This window comes from Dreissena polymorpha, chromosome 2 (assembly GCF_020536995.1).
Source record: "Dreissena polymorpha isolate Duluth1 chromosome 2, UMN_Dpol_1.0, whole genome shotgun sequence".
Taxonomy (NCBI): Eukaryota; Metazoa; Mollusca; class Bivalvia; order Myida; family Dreissenidae; genus Dreissena; species Dreissena polymorpha.
The window spans coordinates 22,818,982-22,841,597 of NC_068356.1; the positions used below are offsets into that span (position 1 = coordinate 22,818,982).

General features: G+C 35.7%; 3 long non-coding RNA genes across 11 annotated transcripts in view; all 3 read left to right on the top strand.

Annotated features, from left to right (window-relative positions):
* Positions 1 to 22,616, top strand: part of LOC127866224 (uncharacterized) — a 207,073-nt gene that overhangs the window by 21,424 nt on the left and 163,033 nt on the right. The window lies entirely within an intron of this gene.
* LOC127866228 (uncharacterized) lies at positions 109 to 2,394 on the top strand. The gene is made up of 2 exons (XR_008042905.1): positions 109 to 1,211; positions 1,310 to 2,394. It is a non-coding gene; the product is annotated as an uncharacterized LOC127866228 (long non-coding RNA).
* On the top strand, positions 9,900 to 11,988 carry LOC127866227 (uncharacterized). Its single transcript, XR_008042904.1, has 2 exons — positions 9,900 to 10,167; positions 11,388 to 11,988. It is a non-coding gene; the product is annotated as an uncharacterized LOC127866227 (long non-coding RNA).

Below are 22,616 nucleotides of genomic sequence, written 5' to 3' on the forward strand. Positions count from 1 at the left end.
GGGAAAAATTATTTAATCTAACTAAAATTATTGATTCTGTAAATACCACTTTGTTGATTTCAATGGATATTGTTAATATAGTATGACTATTGCGTGTTTGGGAAAGCTTTTAATGAAACTGAGTATTATAAAAAAACAAAAAAACAAATAAAGAGTTTTATGAAAATTGTCAAAACTTATTATTGTTACTTTGTGTTGTTAGATCATAGATGTGTATGCTCACAATTGTTAAACTTTGTTTTTGGACACAATAGTTTATTATGCGTATCCTCTTTAATAAGTGAGTAACTTAATCAAGATTTATTGATCACTGTATATATTCTGTAGGTATATTTTGCCATTTATACATAAAGCAACTGTAGAACAATTGTATTTTAAATGTAAATTATTCTTGTATTGTTGCCATTTGTATAATATAAACTAACTGTTTACCTTAGTTTGTAAAAACCTTTGTAAAAAAACATTTCCTGTGTGAATGCTCATATATATATTAAACTGTTAAAATAATGCACAGTACCAGAAAAAAATAGTCAATTACACAGTAAGGGAAAGTGTTGTCATATGCTAACAATTGTATAAAATTGCAATTGTCTCTATTTGTAATAATAGAGAGCAATATTATTTGCTTAAAAAATAAAGATGTCTGCTTTGTAAATTAATAATTGTGTTTACATCTCAACATAACACGTAAATACATTAAAGTCTAAAAGGATTTTTTGGAATAAACACTTAAATAAATATATGTGCGTGTATACGCTGATAAAAAAAATTTACATTTCATTTAGTTTTGTAACAGCGCATTTGACCTTTCACGTTGACCATCCCACACTTGCTGTCAGTGCAGTGCCTTCATTAGGGTCATTTTTATGCTCCTGGTAGGGTGGCATATAGCAGTTGAACTGTCCGTCAGTATGTCAGTCTGTCCTTTTGTCCGAAAAAAACTTAAACATTGGCCATAACTTTTTGAATATTGAAGATAGCAACTTGATATTTGGCATGCATGTGCATCTCATGAAGCTGCACATATTGAGTGGTGAAAGGTGATGGTCAAGGTCATCCTTCAAAGTCAAATGTCAAATTTATTGCGTCTGTCCGTCCGTCCAAAACTTTAACATTGGCCATAACTTGTTCAATATTGAAGATAGCAACTTGATATTTGGCAGCCATGTGTATCTCATGGAGCTACACCTTTTGAGTGGTAAAAGGTCAAGGTCATCCATGAAGGTCAAAGGTCAAAAAAAATAATCAAAGTGGCGTTCCTATGAAGCTGCACATTGTGAGTGGTTCAAGGTCAAGGTCTTTAGGCAAGGTCATCCTTCAAGGTCAAAGGTCAAAAAAATAATCCAAAGCGGCGTTCTCATGAAGCTGCACATTGTGAGTGGTGTGAGTTCAAGGTCAAGGCCAACCGTCAAGGTCATCCTTCAAGGTCAAAAGTAAAAAAAAATTCAAAGCGGCGTCCTCATGAAGCTGCACATTTTGAGTGGTGGACGTTCAAGGTCAAGGTCATCCTTCAATGTCAAAGGTAAAAAAAAAATCAAAGCGGCGCAATAGGGGGCATACTGTGTTTCTGACGAACACATCTCTTGTTTGTAAATATCCCACTGTTTAAGTTCAGCAAATGTTTTAAGACCAGATTTCCTTAAACTTGGGGGTGTTATTATTTTACTTTTATTGAATGCATGAAACATGTGTGTTCCGTTGTTGAATAGCTAAACATAGCTTGATGTGTGTAGATTGTGTGACAAATGTTGATCAAATTGTTACATAGAAAAAAACACAATCTTAGTTAACTTGTATGTGTTAATTACCAAACACAAATATAAGTATTTTGTAACAATATAAGTATTGTCTTTATTTGAAATACAGAATGAAATGCAATTTTAAAATCATGTCTTTATATGTTCATCTTCTCCAAATAAGCATTTTGAAAAAGCAAATATAATATCTCTATGGAAAGTATCTGTAGGCCCCATGCAATCGATTGTGTACCTCATATTGACCAGGGTCTTTCTAAATTATTTCAGGATTGTATATCCCTGTCTGAATTGTGTAAATAGCTTCAACATCGTGAGATAACTGTTAAGAGGATTTCAATATTAAAAGTTAAAATAGTATCTTAACTGTAACCGTACATATGTAACCGTACATCTGTTGCATTTATTTTAACATGTTTATATGTTGTGGCTCACTGAGTTTTATATTGTTTATAATCTTGCATATTCAATTGTGTTTTATAAGACAAACATCATTATACTGATTATGTTGTTTTTGTCCAACATTTCTATATATACAAGTTGTATGTAAATAATTAAATATGTTTATGTTGATGATATGTATTTCCCGATCTAAGTTTGATGTTGAACTCTCAATAAACGACCTGTTTTGCCAATTAAATCCCGAATAATTGCCTTGTCACTTATATATAACTTTCCTCTATTGAACCTGGGGAGCTCATTTTGTTTTATTTTGACTGTCATTCCGTCCGTTAGTCCTCCAGCACACTTTTATCTCATGCATAATTTACCATATCAATTATTGACAACAATACAAAATGTAAAATCTCCATAGGAATAATGAAACTCCGGAGGCGGTATCCGAAAAAAAAACAGTACTTACACCCGCTTATCACCTACCTAAGACAAGCGACTAATTGCCTATACAACACAGGGCAATACCAACGACATACCATGAACCATTTACATAATTAAAATTAAAACATGGTCTTTGAAATGTCTATATCAATCATGTGGGATTTCCATTGTTTTTAAGTTTATTAATGTAACTTTGTGTAAAACATAACAGTAAACTAATGAGCAATGTATGGGAAAACACTGTCATGTCAAGATGTAAGCTTTATGCTTTTTATTGTACTATTGGTGAAATAACTCGCTTAATAATGGTTATTAATCGAATATGTTAATCAGTGGGAACGTGCTTAAAACTATACTCATTCAATTCTATTAATATTTGTTTTAATACTGTCTATAGTACACTTGCTATACAGGTAAAACTTAATAAGTTAACAACGTTGAAAATAAAGAAGGCAGCTACCACAACTTACGAATATTTAAAAAACAAATCTAATTACAAGGATTATTATTGTTCAACAAATAGGTCTGTTAAGGCTGTATTATACATTTTTTAACACGGTTTTATGCTATTTGTATATGACCCGAAAACTACCCGCAAATACATAACATCCTTATTTATTTTCAAGTGTAAGCACACAAACTAATTATGTTCTAAATTTAATACATTTTAATAAGCCACTTAAAATGAACATGGCCTGTGTTTCAGACTGCACCAATTTGTATTTTGCATTGACAAATCACACATGCAAAATCTTATAATCTCACGTAAAGCCGTCAGATATAACTTTGAGGAGACTTATGATAGCAAAACATTGACACCAGTTGCAGAAAGATAAGCATAATATGTAGAACTGACTTCTTACAACACAACATCTGTATTGACTGGCAGTTTGTATACGACCATATGATCACTTCCGGGTGAAATAATGGGCTTAATAATGTTGAATATAGGCTCAGCGAACTTCATGTATAGCGATTTTGTATTTAAAGGGACTTTAATAACTTTGTGGTATAGGTTGAAACATGTTTAAAAGAACACTGTAAATCAGATAGCGAAATAACACAATAGACACATGATCATAATGAACAAACATATGCGTGTATGAGAAATAATAATAATAAATTGATAAAACAAGAAAGACTAACACGGCAAAGCATTTGGATTATTTAAAGGGCTTCTGTTTGTTTATGTTATGAATACAATATTTGATTTTCTGTACAAATTTGGATGAACAAGCTCTTACAGTGACAGTCTGTTTTAATCCAAAGGTAAGGGGTTCAAGCCCAGGTAGGGATAACGACTGTGTCTGTGTTTTTGTTTAATTTAATTTTTTTTTTGCTCCAATGGGAAAAGGCCAGAGGGGCTTATGTCATGGTCCTGTGTCCGTCGTGCGTGCGTCCGTGCGTTAACTTTTCCTTTAAACATCTCGTAAACTACTGGTCCAATTCTGATGAAATTTCTCAGAATTTTTTTAGTTGTGTATTTGTATTTGTTGGTAACCATTTCGCTTCCTAGCGAAAATAAAATTTGTACTCTGGTTTATATAATTTCAAAAATAAAGGAATATTTAGAGAAAAGCTTAAAAAATAACGCAAATTTAATTACTGTTGTCGACCTATTTCGCAACTTTAATCAGAACGGACAAACACGTTTCAGTAGGCATGCCGCCGCTCTTTGCTGTTGTTTTTTCATTTCATTTTTGACGATCATTTAATCGATTGAACGTAATCGACCTCAAATTAATCCGGATGATCCTGATAATTTATGTGTAGTTCGTCGATGAGAACATTGACTGATCGTTCACCTTAATTTTTTCCAGTTACATGTATTTCAATCGGTCAATTCCAAAGTTACGACAGTTAAGGTGTCCGTTCGCAACATGTTCTGTCTTTGGATTAACGTGTTAATGATGCTGCCTGGCCTTTGAATTTCATTAAATACAAATGTAAATTTGAGTACGTAGCTAATTATTGCATCAAATATCGAACAAAATATCAGCACAATGCTTTTTTTTCTACCATAATGCGACAATGTGTTTAAATAACCCGTTTATTGTTAGAAATCGTATCATTTAATTGAGGGAATAATGCTTATATTATTTGTGCAGCCGTTTGTAAGATGACGGAAGGTTTCAATACGGCGCCGCTTAAATATGCCTCAAATATTCAGACATTATTCCGTCGTATGACATACTCAAGAACATAATTTTTTTTTCATCTAAGACAAAGAAACAAACTCTGAAAAAAAGATCTGTACGGTACTTCGTTATCTTCTGGAAACACTGTATTGTGTGGCTGCTCCGTAATTGTAAGGGCGCTTGGCATCAAGATCTGGCAATTTGTTCTGTTGTCACATCGATACAACACGACCTGTTCATTTCATTCATGATGTTTGGACGTGGATGTGTACACGACTTCTGTGAACTCTCTTATCATCTCACAACAAATTTTAAGATACGACTGATATTTTGCTTACAAAAAGATAAAATTTAATCACAAAAAGAGCAAAAGAAAGATAGGATTTAAAACCTACGATTAAGCGAGAGTGTTTGTGACGTTTGCATTGTCGCTCCTTGAGAGTCGAGCGCGTCAACCTGTGAATATCCGCCCCGATTCTCACACGTAAGAGAAATTATGCTTTAAAAATATGTGTAGTAAATTTCATATTCATGTTTGGTATGTTCATATATATGTTATAAACTGTTATATGTTTTTAATTATATCACATTCATGTGGTAAAATTATGGAATTTGTGTTGTATAATCTTAAACAATGTGTGTGTTCTTGTTTAAAACGCCATACCGCAAGTACAAAGAAATATTCGAAAACCAAGTTATGGCAAGTGCCCACATTGAACATTAAGTCTTCAATTAAATGGTGTCGATTTCTAAAGAGGATATATGTTGTGCATTACATGAAATATTTAGTACATACTGTGACCTGAAAAAAACACTTCTAAATTTTAGTACAGTTGTTAACAAAACAATTGTGTTGATGCATATCCATACATGTGTATCTATAAATGCTTTGTCAATTTATACAGGGTTTTATTTGTATTATTCCCTAAGATGTTTTGATAGAACTAGTTAAATTTACCTTAAATTTACCTACGATTTATACGAACACGTATATGTTTGTAGGAGCTAGGCTGTGTATTAGTGCCGTCTCAATAGTTCCCCCACCACTTGGAAGAGCATTTATTTGGTTGATGCACATAGATCATTTACATTACATTCATACATGCTATGCATCATTTATTGTTATAATTGTTATAATGTATTGTGGTTTAGACTTAAATTAATTGAGAAACTGTTAAACAGTTTACATGAAAACACAATCGAAGTTTGCATGATGTTGAGATAAAGCGATTCGACTAATGTTGATATAAAACCAACGGTAAATTGAACGCGAAGTGGCCCTGAATTGATTATAGTTGTTTTTCTTTATACTTGAAGCAATGTTACCATTACTTAAGAGTAGAACACGAATCGTTGAAATGATTCAACGTGTACATTTGACTGCTTGCACGGACCACACATTTGTACTCACTTGTGCCGCGTTCTGTGAAACGGGGCTTAGGCATGTCCGAACGGCCTAATAATTAGGGACGACACTTTTCGCTTTTATGGAATAGTTAGTTTGAGGAAAGTCTCCTTTAAAGAAGAATCAAACTTAGGCTGAAAGTGTCGTTCCTGTTTACCCTATGCGGACTGCTTACGCTAAGCTGGGACGACACTTTACGTCACGCATAAAACCTTATGTTTACCATAAGCGAACTGTTTACGCTAATCTGGTACGACACTTTACGTACATGTGTAACACCTTCTGTTTACCCAATGCGGGCTGCTAACGCTAATCTGGTACGACACTTAGCGTACATGTATACAACTTTCTGTTTACCCTTTGCGGACTGCCAACGCTAATCTGGGACGACACTTAACGTACATGTATAAAACCTTCTGTTTACCAATTCGGACTGCTAACGCCAATCTGGGACGACACTTTACGTTAATGTATACAATCCAGTTTTCCCAGAACGAGGCTCAATCGGATCCTATACGTCTACACCGCCATTGATACGGGAAGCGACTCTGCAAATAAAAAACGATCACAACGAAGTGGTCAGCAGCTAAATTCCGCGGGAATATCGCTGAAGTCTCTGTTCCGTTTAGACCCTGACGAATACCGCTTCGTCCTGATAGTCAACACCTCCGTCGCACTCTAGGCTAATGTTTCAGGCTTTAATTTTAAAACCGAAAACATCTCTGATAAGATTATGGATTGTCAAAATTATGTATACGCCACGTAAAAATATATCATTTATAGCGTATTTTATGTCATGATTTACCCCGCTGTTTTGTGGCAATAGCGCACGAATTATGCTGTTGCTGCATTGTTAAAATTGAGCACTGTGAAAACTGTGATTCTAGAATGTTCATAAAATGCCATCCCATTTAAGCGTGGCTAATCAGGGACGACACTCTCCGTCTAAACTGTATTATCGCTAAGAAGAGACTTCATTTAAACGAAAATTACAATAAAAGCGGAAAGCGTCTTCTCTGATTAGCGTGTGCGGATTGCACATGCTAATATTGGACGACAATGTCTGCACATACATTAAGCCACATTTTCCAAGAGCGCGGCTGCTTGTTGTTAGCTATGAGCGTTAGCTCACACTTTTGTAGAGACGCACTTTTGCAAGCCAGTTTGATTTTAACTACGCTAGGAACGATAACTGCAAGTCAGTCTGTTATTTGCTAAGCTATGAACGATAACCTCTGCCTGTCTTCACTACCTGCAGTAAAATTATGCAGACGACGAATGCTAGAAGCGTCTGCTCTACCACTGCAGTGTGTATTTAATCAATAGTGTTTAACAGTTTGTAAGACGACATTGGCCAGTCTAGTGTTTATCATTGAAATATGTACATATTGGCTGCGTTCAGGGAAGACGGGGCATGTCAAAATAATAATATTAGCCTGTGCACACTGATTAGCCTGTGCAATGCACACAAGCTAATCAAGGACGACTCTTTCTGATTGTATGGTGTTTTTCGTTTAAAGACAGTCTCTGGTACTGGAATGAAAATTAATGCATATGCATTAAGTCCTGTTTTCCCAAAATGATTCTTAAATTACCTTTTTATTAATGATTAGAAAAAAACACACATCGACCTGTGCTTTAAGACACACTCTTTATAAATGTGAATGGGTTGTGTCCGTTTCAAACTTGCGATATAAAAAGCTATAACATAATTTTGAAAACTGACTTGGGTCTAAGAATATACAACAGCGAACAACTTCAGTGCCTTCATCGCTTTGTTTTTAGATGGTCGCTTTAGCGACCGTCTAATGTGCTTGATGTAAAATTCAGGTCGATACGGCCTGGGTATGATTAGCCCAATTCCCGCTTACACTACGCGCGAAGAAAGAGTTGTATAATTTATGCAAGAGGTTTGAGTTCTCCAATTATGTTTATTCACAAATGGAAACATTATATTAATATCGTGTTAAATGCAATAGTTTCGAATGGTGTTTTATAGAAAAGAATTAAAAAAAACAATGATCGTATTGCACGTGTCGCGGAGGAGATTGTTTATGAATGATTAAAATAGTCCACTTTCTGCTGCGTCTGCGTGACGTAGTATTTTCGCTCATCTCATTCATAAATCTGAGGCTGGCGATAAACAAAGGGGAGTCCGGGTGAGAATTACGCACTAGTATAAGGTTACGCTTGTTTATATTCACAGGTCTCAATAAATAACACGTTGACCACGAGTTCAACAATTATTACAGGGATACGATAGACAACATAAAAATGATTCATTATCGCTGAAACTGTTAAAAAACATTTAAATATAACAAGAATATTCTCTAAAAAATGTAGTCTTGCTGTTTTGAAATAAGGTTTGGAATTTTGGTTTCTAAATAACTTAATTAAAAACAAAAGTTTAATTATAGTGTTTTTTACTTTTAGTCGCATATTTACCGCATTATAATGTGTGTTATAATAGGCAAACCATACATTAGTAAAATTCAATCTGCCTTCGCACATAGAAGGAATGGGTCAATTAGGTGCTGCGTTACCTTTGCTTACTTCAGTTAGAGATCAATTCTTTATGTAAAAGCAATCACAAGGCCCCGGCTTCAGAGGAATTGCGGAGCGTTCTTACATAATTAAAGTCGTAGTCGCATGGTATTTGCGTTTAGCGTCCTATTTGGTCACGTGGTTCTTTTTCGCGGGTGTTTTGTCATTCATGATATGAGGCTATTAATAGATGCGCCTGTCGATAAACAAAGGAAAGTTTACGGGCATACATGCCATACGTCCCGATCTCGGCGGGACAGTCCCGCTTTTGGGCCCTTTGTCCCGCCGTCCCGCCATCAGACGATTTGTCCCGACATTCGTAAAAAACGATGTAAGGTGTATAGGTTCCCAATAAAATTCGCTATTCAAGCTCTGTTTCGCTAACACTTAACACCGCTAATCCCTTTATTGCCCTCCAATTAACAATCCGATTCTACTTATCGTGTGTACCAGTGTTGTTTATGACACCTTATCAGCGATTTATCGGCTAATTATTGATTTCATCAGGCATTCACACCATGGTGGTCTTCAAGATAGTGGTCGCTTATTGCTATCGATAGTTTTATTATAATGAAATAAATGTTGAAAATGTGTTTATTTTGTATTTGTTTGAAACGGTTTACAAAACAATTGTTTTGTAAAATTAACGCTACGTCATAATAGAGTCTTTTACATTCAATGTTTAGTTCCAATATAGCGGGATATTCCGAATGTGCAATATACCAAAATCGCAACAAACAGTCCAATAAGTGATACCCATCCTGTCTAGTGTAATTGTAATAAAAACAACGAGGTGGTATGCATGACAGTTTGACCCTACTCCAATTAAGCTAAAAACAACGAGGTGCTATGCATGACAGTTTGACCCTACTCCAATTAAGCCGCGGAAATTGACAAGTAACAAACTGCGCATGGACACATGCTTAAAAAAACATCGCAACAAACAGTAAAAGAGTTACCCATCTTGTCTTGTGTTATTGTAATAAAAACAACGTGTTGTTATTCATGACAGTTTGACACTACCCCAATACAGCGCCTGACAATTCACAATTCAGTTTAATCTGTGTATATAGGAAGAAAACAAAATACGGAAATGTGTACGGCCGCGCATTCCGTGTGTAACTGATGTAACTGTTCGGTAGATAGTGTACTGTAACCCGTACTTTCAGTCAACTGGATAGCCTCCCCTGCGTTAATGTTTGCCATTGAATTTAATAAGGTGGCAGGGGATATATCAGTGAAAGGGGGGTCCATGAAAATTACATATCTTTAGGGTAGGTGTTACCTATGGTCTTTAAAAATCAATTAGGTATTTATAAGATGTATTTCTTGTGTTAGGTTGTAGAAAGAATGTCTCAAAATTTTGGAAAAAAACATTACAACTAGCCACAGCTCCCTAGCAAGGAAATTTTGAATCTTCAAAAAGGAGGTTTTCACTTTTGTCGGAAGTCAATATTTCACGCTGCAGAAACAGAACAAAATTTTGAAGGTAAATTGTGAAAAATCTAAACGTATGGGAGACACTTTTCTAGGCAAATAAACAAAGCACAGGGATGAAATTAGTGAGTAATGTAGCCAAAACTAGGATTGCATTCTGTTTGAATGTTCTGTGCATGCCATGAAATGGGTCAAATTTCTCAATTTTTCATTAAAAATGAGGTGGGTGGGGGGAAAGATCAAGGGCCATAGTTTCACAAGTGAAGAAGCCAGCCTTGTCTTTGGTTGTATTTTCAATGTATATTGCCTATGCTATGACACTGACACAAAAAGGCTTTCTTGTGTCACTTTCTGTTTTGATGCAATGGATTTGACTGTTTGCGGCCTTTCGGAACTCGAAATTTGGTCAAAAATATATCCCCTGCCCCCTTAATAGCAAAACGCAAAATTTTAAAATTGTGTATATCATACGAAAATTGATACATGTATTCCACAAATGTGTTGCGGTAACAAATCGAACATAATTTTGCATATATCTTTTAACCGCTATGGTTGAGATTATGGAAAACAAAGGGAGGTAATAATGTTAAAACCATTGCTAATTTTAGGAAAATTTCACGTGTGCTGGTTTCGCACTGGAAAACAATGTTTAAACTCATATTTGTGTAATAGCATCTACATTTGCACATTTTCTGAGCTTGAATACTTAAATAAGCAAGATAAGTCTGCAGTTTTGTAGAAAAAGTTGGTAAAAATAGGAAAATTATGCAAAATAGTGGTTTGTAACATGCCTCAAACATAAATTCTCTTTTTCTTCTTATTTGAAGTCATTATGGCAACATATTTCTTCATGTGACACCTAACCGATGAAGAAAGACTAAGATTGAAGCATTTATTTGATAATAAATACAAAATAATAAGTGAATGCCACATCTGGAAGGGGGCGTACACTCCAAGCGTCTATGGTGTTCTGCGGTGTAGTTTCCGCGGCAAAAGGCTAAGGCTTAAAGCTCACCATGCACTATATTATCTTGAAAATAAACATGCCATGTCATCAAAAATGCATGTGTCACATTTATGCCACAGTAAACTTTGTGTCAACATCAAGCACTAAAGTTATGGGCCTCAAAGCATTAACAAAAGGAAAATATGTGCTCATGAAGGTTCCTTATGCACTTGAAAATGTTTTCAAGCTGTGTCTTGTTTACAATGATGTTCTCATAGTCAGATATATTTGCCCACTGTTTCCAATTGTAGCACTTTGATTTTCAGACTGTGGTACTGTTTGATGTGGTCGCAGTTTAATAGGGAGAACGAGTGGACCCCGAGAACGATTACACGCATTCAAGACATCGTTAGCCACAGAATCACCCAATCGCACAACACTTTCCAGGTCAGGGTCTGAATTCAACGGAATAGAATCTTGAACTTGTTTCTCTACACAGGGCACATGCCTGCAGAAACTTTATAGTTTGGAAATACTCCTTTTTTGAAAAGTACACCTTTGTTTTTCCTAGCGTGATTGTTTTTATAACTGTGCTGTGATTTCTTATGGAGTGATCTAATTTTGAATGGTATTTTAATGAATGAATATCAATATTTGGTGCATGTATTATGTAATCATATGGGAATATACATCTGTAAGACTGATTGATAGTGTCAATAATCATTTTAAACATTTGACATATAACTTGTGTGCTTCTCTACTAAATAGAGTCAAATGTTGTGAATAGGAACACTATTTTTTTTATTATTTCTGTTCTGGTTGTTTCCCTTGAATTGTGTGAATTTTTGGAATTACTATGAAATACAAACAAAACACAGGATACAGTTCAGAAATGTTGCATTTAATTCATTAAACATTATATTTTAATGTAACAAAAGCTTTTTGTTTTATTATGCATATATTAAAAAACTTAAGGTGGCAGGGGATATATCAGTGAAAGGGGGGTCCATGAAAATTACATATCTTTAGGGTAGGTGTTACCTATGGTCTTTAAAAATCAATTAGGTATTTATAAGATGTATTTCTTGTGTTAGGTTGTAGAAAGAATGTCTCAAAATTTTGGAAAAAAACATTACAACTAGCCACAGCTCCCTAGCAAGGAAATTTTGAATCTTCAAAAAGGAGGTTTTCACTTTTGTCGGAAGTCAATATTTCACGCTGCAGAAACAGAACAAAATTTTGAAGGTAAATTGTGAAAAATCTAAACGTATGGGAGACACTTTTCTAGGCAAATAAACAAAGCACAGGGATGAAATTAGTGAGTAATGTAGCCAAAACTAGGATTGCATTCTGTTTGAATGTTCTGTGCATGCCATGAAATGGGTCAAATTTCTCAATTTTTCATTAAAAATGAGGTGGGTGGGGGGAAAGATCAAGGGCCATAGTTTCACAAGTGAAGAAGCCAGCCTTGTCTTTGGTTGTATTTTCAATGTATATTGCCTATGCTATGACACTGACACAAAAAGGCTTTCTTGTGTCACTTTCTGTTTTGATGCAATGGATTTGACTGTTTGCGGCCTTTCGGAACTCGAAATTTGGTCAAAAATATATCCCCTGCCCCCTAATGAGTATTGTTGTCGTAATGTTCTAGATTTTGTACTCTTAAACAGATGAATATTATCTTCGTTGTTTGCTATTGTCTAATTTAATAAAACTGTTATTGTTATGTTTAAGATTTCATGCTTCATATCAGATGTTTTATGTCTTGAATAAAAGTATCAAGAGTTTTTGTTAGTACTATACTGACTATAGTAAACGTGGAATGATAGATCGTTTTAGGTGTCCTGCTTTTTGGTCAAATGTCCCGACAATTTTTTATGGAATGTCCCGCTTTGGACCTAAAAAATTATGGCATGTATGTTTACGGGCGATAACAACGCAATAGGTTACGCCCTCACATACAACTCAATGACGTAGTACAGGTCGTAAATTGAGAGATTTGGGAAAAAGTTGACGCTTATTTATATTCTCAATTTATAAAACGTTGAACATAAGTTCAACAATAACTTCAGCGATACGATAGACTAAAAAAAATCATAATCGCTTAACCCGAATATAACAAATAATTTATAATAATATTACGAATGACCTGTTTCATAACCTCGTTGAAGCTACTACATCGGGTATTTCTGGAAAGCGTTCTTGGTTCTCAACACATAGCGGCGATCTTTTGTATTTACGGGTGATAGCAACGCAATAGTAGAAGCTTAGTAGAAGGGTTAGCTTGTTTTTATATTCACAGTTCTCAATACATTGACAGTTGGATATGAGTTCATCAATTACTCAGGCATACTATAGGCAACCTCGAAAATGCTTTATAATCGCTAAAACCGAAAACAACTAAATATATTATATTAAATATATTTATAACAATACATGTCTTTTAAAAATGTAGTCGGCGTATACTCCGACTTTGAAATAAAGTTAGCAATTTACTTTTCTAAATAATTGAATACAATTAAACAAAAGTTAAACTATTGTGTTGTGTTTTTCACTTGTAAGCTGCATATTCACCGCATGAAATGTGTGTTAGCATTGTCAAACCACACATTAGTGTGAGTAAATAAAAAATATACTACGGGAGAGCACTTCATATGTGTCCTCATATGCCTTGTTATGAGTATCTTTCTTCATTATCGAAATATATCGTATGTTTATATTTGATTTAAACGCAGTTTTCTTTCGTCACATTTAAATCACACGTCAATAGCGCCGTCATGCGAAAATGGGTCTTATGCGTTTCGGCAAGCGTTTGTTAAACCCAACATGTGCTCTTGCGCAGTCAGGCCATAGGCGACGCTGTTCGCTTTAAAATCACTCAATATGTTATGTTTTTCCTTACCAGAAGGAGGGATAGCTGAGTGGGCTATTTATATGATGGGCGCATATGGAATAAGACCCATTTTCGCATGACGAGGGTCATTACAAATCTCATTGCGAATTGAAAATCCCACATTTAAAAACAATGCTTTTTGATACAAAATTGAATTCAAAATAGCAAACTTGTTAATAATGGCAGCCTATCGACGCATTAAGGAATGATTTCCAGACGTGCTGACCAAGTACGGCAAATATTGTGGTATGATAATTAAACGATTTTCTCTTATCGTGACACTATACTATTTCGCTAATGATTGTTTTCTCATCTTGGAGGCGAAATTGAAATTCTGCGAGATGGATTGTAACGCGTAATTGTAACAGGGCCACAATTTGTGTCGTTTGAGCATACAGAGAGTAGTCCGGAATTCCTTACACTGAACAGTGCTACATCCTTTGAATTGAGCACATACGCAGTGATGTAGCAAAAATTCAGAGGTTGTATCTCGAATCAGCTTATTAAATATTCGAAAATATTCATGCGTGTCTGTTGGCGTTATGTTAAAGTCACTAAGATGAAAACTGAAACAGCTTCGCCTAAAAGCGCATTAGTGCTCTATACCTATGTTTATGTTAGCGTTGTTGACACCGTGTGAACTGCTCGGGTAACAAGTAAAGCATAAACAGCAATGTTTATATACTTTTATTCCTCCATATACAAGATACGAAGATTATTGTATATTTTGAATTTGTATATGGTGTCAAAAATCAAAAGTTTTGTACACGGAACTTTCATTATGAATTTATATTCTTGGTGAGATAGTCATTTGATATTAGAAAAAATATTCCTTTAATATGATGGTGACTGCAAATTTTCTTTATATTAAGTTCTCATTACCATTTTCATCATACTTTCTTTGCTTTCAGAACTTCCAAAAAAGCATGCTGTTTTTATTTTGTCTTAGTTATTTCTATGAAATAATAAGGATGATAAAAAGTGCACACAAAACTCGACCCGTGCGCTATGACACACACTTTTTAAAGTTGAATGGCGTGTGTTCATTTCAAACTTGCGATTGATTTTGAAAAATGAATTGCGTGTTAAATTATGCAATAGCGAACATCTTCAGTGCCTTCAGCGCTTTGATTTAATAATGTATTCGGCTTCTCTGCTGGCGTTATTGCGACGAAAGGAAACTGTTAGTCTATCACTCGGAATGCGAATCTTAGCCGGCCGATACATTCCCGCTTCTTGTTGTGTTCCGAAAAAAATAGTGAAGCGCTGGATTATTCAAATATCTGTCAATGACAAATGTCTTATAAAAATTATCCAGTTGTGATATTACTAAAACGTTTATCTTGTCTATTAATATCCTAACATTTATTGATAGCGCAAGCATATATCAGAACTTTTCGTTGAGGTAATTTTTTTTCGGAAATGTATATATGCTTAAGATGGAAAACATTATTACTAGTACGCTAGACAATGAATTTGATACTTTACAATGTTTCATAATATATTACATATTTACTATTTGTTAACAATCGTTTAACGTAATGAGAATGCTTGTTTGATTCATTACTAAAAAGTTAAAGCTCCTTTAAAATGTTATGTGTCAGTTATTTAAACGCTTTGAAGAGTTATGTACATGACTTGTAACTGAATTTGTTATTCGTCAGTGTTTGTTATAATTTAAATCTGATGATTTTAAATATTAGCATTTTCCCATGTGTCAATCTCATAAACTCAAACGGTAATGTTAATCCGAATGTCAAATCATAATTGTTACTTTGCGATTCAATGTGTTAATGTTTCTTTAAGTAATATTAATGAGCCGTTCACAAATGTTCTAAAGCTTAAAACTCAGTGCAACATTTCTGGTAGATGAGAGAATGTAAATCGTCTAGCTGCTGTAGAATTGCATGCCATAACGCACACCTGCATTATATAATCTTGCATACTATATGTTATTATTCAAAGTTTCTTGATAGTCATATTTGTTCATCTAGATTCCCTGTATCGGTCATATATCTTGTGAATGCAGAATGCCGGATTGCTTATTAATTTTAAAACCTGAAATGGAATATATCAAAGTAATAAAGTAATAAAATATGGTGTATGGCTTTAAATCTATGAGACGTAAGTTCTCAATATAATGCAACATCCATTAGATATATATGAGAAATGAAACTCCAGTATCATAATGAGTATATAGTTGTGCGATATTCATTTATTTAATGCAAATGACATATTCATATGATCCTCACTATTGCAAAAAGGGGATTACAGGCTAATCAGGGACGACACTCTCCTTTAATATGGAATTGTTCGATATAAAGGAAGTCTCTTCTAAACCAAAATCAAGACTCAGTGGTAAGTTCCGTCCTACTGTGTGGGCGGCTAATATGGACATCACTGTACACAAGTGCATTAAGCCCCGTTATTACAAACGGGTTGCTTATTTACAAGTAGAGGAAATGCATACAATACATTAAACATAAACGAATGAATACAGTGGATGTGACTGCTTTTGAAAAATCACTACATACATTTGTGGTTTAAAACGATTGAGGAATTCACCCCATACTTTGCTCAGAATTATCACAAAACGCAAACGCGTAAACAAAAATCAACCTGATTGCATATCAATTAGTTTTATTCATCATGAAATGTTATAAGTTCGGACTGGAAATGTCTCAGTAGATTAAATTGGAACTTAAAATATGCTATGCCCATGAAGTGTAGATATGCAAAACACACACATCTTTATTGATATGGCTGGAAAGTGAGCGTCATTTAAAAAAATTAAACAAACGAAATAAAGGGTATAAACTGCGGAAAAAACATGTCTCGGCATGGACGTCGCCATTTTGATAATAACGTGATATAACGCATCCGCTTCACATTTCATGACAGTCAAGTAAATTGAAAACGACACTCATACATTAACTGTGCAATGAATCATTTATATTACATTAATGTATTAATTATATTCATGTCCTTTAAATAAATAAAAAAACATCAAAAGCGTCGACTAAAGTTTAAAATAATGTGTGCTTTTGTTGAAGATTTTCCTGATAAATTAATCATTAAACGCCTGCACAAATTGAGTTGTTAAGTAATTAAAAAAAATACGTATAATATATAAACGCAATGTGAATGATACATTTTGCAATGTAAGTCGCTTATTTATTGCAAAAAAAGCTGTCTTATAAATACAGCTAAAAGAGCTTTATAACTAAGCGCTTAACTAAATGGTTATTATTTAACTTTCATTTATAAGAGTCATTATGTAAATGCCTTTTGATAAAACTACATCCGTACACGCGTTACTACTATCACTCATAGCTATAGTGATTAAGGAGACTGGATACATAGGCGAACCCTACCCGGCGAACGACATCGCGGTACTGCGACAGGAATATCCGGCCTTCCTCTCCAACTACAACTGCGCGGTGTGCCTTTTCATCGCCGCTACTTCCGGTTAGCGGCGTTGCGCATGTGACGTCAGTGTCAACCGTTTATGATGCTTACGTTGATGCCGAATTTTACGTTACTGGGCACGGAGCGACCGAAGACATCCTTGATGGTGAGATCGTAAAATGGTTTCATTTAAGGATGGCGTAACGTAATTATCGTTGAGGAAAAACCATACATTTTAAACAACAGCGTTATTATCGCCAAAATAGAACTCTTTATGATGCTTATTATCATTATAATCACCAGCAGCACTATGAATACCATGATTATAATAATCATCGTCATCAGCATCATCATCATAATCAGCTGCATCATCATCATCATCACCATCATCATCACCATCATCATAACGTTCTCAGTTTGAAACGGATACATTTGTTTAAAATGTGCGCGTTATTTTCTTCTGCGAAACGGCTTGATAACTGTTCACGTTTGGGTGATTCACAATACATGTACTATGCCATTTGGAATGAACTAATTTAAGTCATTCATACTAAACAGCTGAAACTATAAAAGATGTATATATAAAGGGGCGACAGGTCAAGTACACTTGCCCTATTTACAGTTCCATTAAAGTAACACTTACTTGTATGATTATGATGAATGTATGTGAGCCTCGCCCTGTGAAAACGAGGATTAATGAATTTGCGTACACTGTCCGCACCGGCTAATCAGGGAAGACACTTTCCATTTTAATGGAATTTATTTTTAAATAAGTCTCTTCTCAACGAAAATCCAGTCAAGATGGATTAATATGCGGACTGCCCAGGCTAATCTGGGAGGACACTTTTCATTTATCCCTGTTTTCCCAGAGCGAGGCTCATTTTTATTAAGGCAACTCCATCAATCTACATTAATGTACATTTAGGGGTGTTACGAAAATGTTCGCATGTGACATAAGAGGCGCGCCGGCGGTGTTAACCATTCTGTCTTGTAAAACTTTATTCTATAACATCATTCTAAAATTATTTTCCAATTTCCTCGAAACCGTGTTAAAATTGTGCGAGATATTATAATAACACAAATCTTTTTCAGACCCGTTTTCGTTCATGGCGCCCGCGTGGCAACTTCATCTGAAACGCGTGCATCTCGTGCTAACCAAAATCTGCCGAACCACGTGGCTTCAACACAACGGCTACTACAACTTCCGCAGTGAAGTCATCTGCATCGCCAGTGAGGGACCGGGAGCGCCCACGTGCTTCGAAAGTACGACTGAGAACTGGAGCTAGTGGTTTATCAATCCCTAAGGCTTTTCCGTTTAAGGTTTGTAAGTGAAACGGAGGTCAGAAATAGCTTCAAATGTAAAAAGGGGCTAGTGTTTATTTGACGCTTTTTTTGCGAGGCTTTATCGTGTAAGCTTCGCATGTGAAAATGGGAAAGTATTTGCTTCATGATTGAGACTGCCGATCTTGTATATTACAATTTGTTTAACATGGTTGTAACAACGTTCGATATCCTGGCGCGTTTCAAATGCGGTTGTTAGGTGTGTGTGTGGGGGGGGGGGGTATTCGTCATTATTAGTGAGACTGCTCATTTCCAACTTACAATTTCTATAACATGAATGAAAACCGTTCTACAGTGTAACGACATCCTGGTGTGATGACACACTCTCGTAAAGAATCAGATCAAAATGGACCACATTTTAAGTTTATCAAAAATAAGATCATGAAAAACTAATTGTATGCATGCGGACCAATTAAAACAGGCTATTTAATAATTATCAGAATCTGAACGCAAATGTCACCAAACATTGCAAAATACGATTGTGATTTCGACATAGTATCTCGGCTGTAGACTATGAGTTTGTTATTTTTACGGAAAAAAATATTGTTGTTGTTTCTATTATTGTTGTTTAAATGAAAACATGCTAAACCAAACTGTCTGACCTAAACGGGGTGATTCTGGCGGTCCGCTGTTGTGTCGGCTGGGGACTGGAAGTTGGGAGCTACAGAAATAATCCGTTTCGGTTTCGGAAACTGCCTGCACGATGTTGTCCCTTGCGTCACTGCTTCCGTGCAAGCTTATTACGGCTGGATAGCCGACGTCACCGGTGAGCTCAACATTATCGCCTAACTAGTTTATTAGCCGGCATTTAACAAATGAAAAGCAAAGTGATTTAGACACGCGGACTATGATGGCAATTTTGCCATTAGCTGAGGATGTTTGTTGATTGTTTTACATTACAGATGTGGTTTAAAACGTGTCAACTGATGCAACATACACTGAAAAATAACATTTTAACATACGGAAACCTGGACCCTTTTCCTATTTACCAGCATGTTTTAAAATTCAAATGAATGTTCCATGTATTAATATAATAAATGAAAGAATATTTACTTGGTACAAGTATGCTTCATGTTCTTGCTTCATATTCAACAAATGAAACCGAGCTTGGATAAAATATACTTTATACTTGTATTAAATTAGTCTATTAACGTCAGATCCGCTTATCAGGGATGACACTTTCCCCTAATACATGGTCTTCGTTTAAAAAAGACTTCCTTTGGACGAAAAGAACATTAAAAACGGAAAGTGTTGCTTCTTACGACACTTTACAAACATGCATTTTACCCCGTGTTCCCAGACCACTATACAAACATGCATCAAACCCCCTTGTTTCCAGAACACTTAACGAACATTCATTAAACCCCGTGTTACCAGAACACTTTACGAACTTGCAGTAAACCCCGAGTTCCCAGAACACTTTACGAACATGCATTATACCCCGTGTTCCCAGACCACTCTACGAACATGCATTATACCCCGTGTTCCCAGACCACTATACAAACACGCATCAAACCCCCTTGTTTCCAGAACACTTAACGAACATGCAGTAAACCCCGTGTACCCAGAACACTTTACGAACATGCAGTAAACCCCGTGTTCCAAGAACACTTAACGAGCATGCCTTAAACCCCGTGTTCCCAGACCACTTTACGAACATGCATTATACCCCGTGTTTCCAGAACACTTAACGAACATGCAGTAAACCCCGAGTTCCCAGAACACTTAACGAACATGCGTTAAACCCCGTGTTGCCAGAACACTTTACGAACATGCATTATACCCCGTGTTCCCAGAACACTTTACGAACATGCATTATACCCCGTGTTCCCAGAACACTTTACGGACATGCATTAAACCCCGTGTTCCCAGACCACTTTACGAACATGCATTATACCCCGTGTTCCCAGACCACTCTACGAACATGCATTATACCCCGTGTTCCCAGACCACTATACAAACACGCATCAAACCCCCTTGTTTCCAGAACACTTAACGAACATGCAGTAAACCCCGTGTACCCAGAACACTTTACGAACATGCAGTAAACCCCGTGTTCCAAGAACACTTAACGAGCATGCCTTAAACCCCGTGTTCCCAGACCACTTTACGAACATGCATTATACCCCGTGTTTCCAGAACACTTAACGAACATGCAGTAAACCCCGAGTTCCCAGAACACTTAACGAACATGCGTTAAACCCCGTGTTGCCAGAACACTTTACGAACATGCATTATACCCCGTGTTCCCAGAACACTTTACGAACATGCATTATACCCCGTGTTCCCAGAACACTTTACGGACATGCATTAAACCCCGTGTTCTCAGAACACTTTACGAACATTCAGTAAACCCCGTGTTCCTAGAACACATTACGAACATGTATTAAACCCCATGTTCCCAGAACACTTTACGAATATGCATTAAATCCTGTGTTCCCAGACCACTTTACGAACATGTATTAAATCCTGTGTTCTCAGAGCGAGGCTTACTTTTTACAGAATCAGCATCATCAATTATAGTCGTGATTTCATTTAGATATCAGCATCATCAATAATAGTCGTGATTTCATTTAGATATCAGCATCATCAATAATAGTCGTGATATCATTTAGATATCAGCATCATCAATAATAGTCGTGATTTCATTTAGATATTAGCATCATCAAAGATAGTCGTGATTTCATTTAGATATCAGCATCCTCAATAATAGTCGTGATTTCATTTAGATATCAGCATCATCAATAATAGTCGTGATTTCATTTAGATACCGGGATATCATCAGTAATAGTCGTGATATCATTTAGGTATCGGGATAAAACAATTTTTTTTCGTTACAGTATTTTATTAACTAGATGGACACTCAACGTACATGACTTAAAGTGTAAATATTGGAGTTAAATATGACATACGACACACATGGGAATAATAAACATGACTTCATATAAAATACACATTAAAAATGACTGTAAGCGACGTAAAAAGTACTTTTGTATATGAAATGTGCTTTAAAAGGGAAATTTAAGTATACACATTTTAATCGGCTGTTTGTTTTTTCTACACTTTTGTTAAATGAGATGTTTCTCTATCGTGCAGAGCGTTAAAGCAAATTAAATAAAAAATCAAATCTTTACGGATATATTTAAACGAGAGTTTCACAAACTGAAACTGATCAAATGAGCGTCGCTTTGGGAAAACGGGGTTTAATGCTTGTGTGAACAGTGTCGTCCCAAATAAGCCTGCAAAGTTCTCCCATGCTAATTAGGGGCTACAATTTCGCCTTAACTGGATTTTCGCTCAGAAGAGACTTCCTTTGAACAAACGATATCATAAAAGCGGACAGTATCCACCCTGATTAGTGCATTTTTCACAGGTTAATCTAGGACGATATGTGTCGAGCATGCATTAAGCACCGTTTTCCCAGAGTTAGGCTATGATGTGTACGTTCTTACCTCAGAAGGACGGCATTTTTAAACTTCATTTCAATTAAGCACGACTATAGGAATATCCTCAGAACACTCGTACATTTCACCAACGAGCTAATACTATAGAATCATTGATATACGGCGGTATAAAACTCGTGAATGAAAAACTTACAAATTTGTGGACTCGTAAATTCATTTAACTGTGCCCACCCCCCCCCATACAAAACAAACAATAAAACCTAACAAGAGCTAATTGTTCGTTGTGGTCTTCAATTTGAGAATCGGTTAACGAAATTAATGAAAATTCATGACACAGAATAATCACGATGTCACAAGAGCAATCACGATGTAGAACGAGAAATCACGATTTCACGCGAGTAATCACTATGTCGCATAAGTAATCACGGTGTCACACGAGTAATCCCGATGTCACACGAGTTATCACGATGTCACAGAATAATGACGAGTGTACTGAACCTATGCATCCT